This window comes from Salmo trutta, chromosome 31, assembly GCF_901001165.1.
Source record: "Salmo trutta chromosome 31, fSalTru1.1, whole genome shotgun sequence".
Lineage (NCBI taxonomy): Eukaryota > Metazoa > Chordata > Actinopteri > Salmoniformes > Salmonidae > Salmo > Salmo trutta.
Genome location: NC_042987.1, coordinates 25,016,037 through 25,017,648, shown reverse-complemented (window position 1 = coordinate 25,017,648; position 1,612 = coordinate 25,016,037). Strand labels below are relative to the sequence as shown.

General features: G+C 38.6%; 1 protein-coding gene across 2 annotated transcripts in view; it reads right to left on the bottom strand.

Moving 5' to 3' along the window:
- Positions 1–272: 272 nt before the first annotated feature.
- Positions 273–1,612, bottom strand: part of LOC115169816 (WD repeat-containing protein 37) — a 24,736-nt gene continuing 23,396 nt past the window's right edge. For both annotated transcript variants that reach the window (XM_029725805.1, XM_029725806.1), the window contains exon 15: positions 273–1,612. This exon is cut by the window's right edge and continues 1,578 nt beyond it. The gene's annotated coding sequence lies outside the window, so the exon portion shown is untranslated.

The following is a 1,612-nucleotide window of genomic DNA, read 5'->3' as shown; positions in this document are numbered from 1 at the left end:
CACAAAACAGAGACCATCTCACAGACTAAAATGATTGAATGCTAATAGTAATGCAGAAGTACTTTCTATCTAGGTCATTGAATGTCAAATGTAAAAGAGTAATTTATATTTTTTATTAAAGTGAGTCAATTGGCAATTTTAGTTCTGACAACTGGGTGATAAAAGACTGAAGAATTAATTTACCACTATCCTCATATCGCGGCACCAAAGTAATGGTCAGCCTTGCAAGACTTGAAGCAAGGCTGAACTACGACACAAAGAAGAGGACACAATTCTGAGGGAATGAAACGGCACAACATTTTATTTGATTTCACAAGCTGCTGTTCCTTATGAATAGCCACCGCGCACGCACGTACGCACGCACACACAGCTAAACTGTTTATGTTATGAGATGTGTACTAGTGGAGCTCCTCTTGTTAAAATGAACCTATTTTACCACAAAATATCATTAGGTAGGTAACCACAGTTTTACTAAAGCTTTTACAATGTTGATTTCTACTGCTAAGTTTGTATGATGTAATGAGGGTATGCGTCTCAAATTGCACTTTATTCATTACATTACATACGGAATAGGGTGCCATTTGGGAAACAAGCAAGCACTGTACTCCATTGAAATGAACACAGGACCACATTTACATAACCAGCTGAGAAAACCATGAGACTGAAATGTTAATAAATCCATGAAGAAAGTGATGATAAACATGGTCAACTAGCTATGCATGGTGGCTCCGGAGGTCAGGTCGTCTGAGTGGCAGTCTGTCTGTGCTACCATGCCAACTCCATTTCATTCATTGTCGTGCCAAACGAGCAATGAAGTTGGCAAGCGCACAAACAGATCTGGCACCAGGCTAGACTTCACATTCACAGGCCATACATCTTTGATATTTCAAACAAATTTGTTTCACTTAAATCACGGATGACAATCCTGGACAGCTATGGTCCAAGAGACATCTCTTATTATATCAACCCATGTAACAGATTACTATAGTCACTTAATCAATGCCTCTAGTACTACATCATGTGGTATTAGTCATGCATAGAACTGCACAACCACATCTGCAGTAGCCTATTTTCAGTGCCAATCTGTTTGTGCCATCATGCCAACTCCTTGTCGCTTACAGTAGTGTCATGTTTGGCTTAACAATGACCAAGGGAGTTGGTAAGAGCACAAACGGATGTGGGACCAGGCTAGGAGTAACCTCTAAGACATCCCTGATGTAAACGATACATAAGAAAGACTACATGCAAACCACTATAGATTAAAACAACAATACTTCAGCCAATGAAACCAAAGAGATCCAGCTGATTTTAACTGCACAGGATGAAGAACTAGTGGAAATGAAAAGATCACCTCAAAGTTAAAAGGATAAAATATGCAGCAGGAATACACCATTAAGCCAAATAGGCCACTTTGAATAGAGATGATTACATTTCATTTTCTCCAGATGTGAAATTTATTGTGGAAGTTACGCTCACTTTGAACCGTGGGCCTATCTATACCTGGAACCACTTTTTATTGTCACAATAACGATTCCATAATGGGATAAAAGATGTTCAACGTGACTTCTTGTATAAATATCAATAGTCAATATGTTGTTACAAGTTGGCAAAA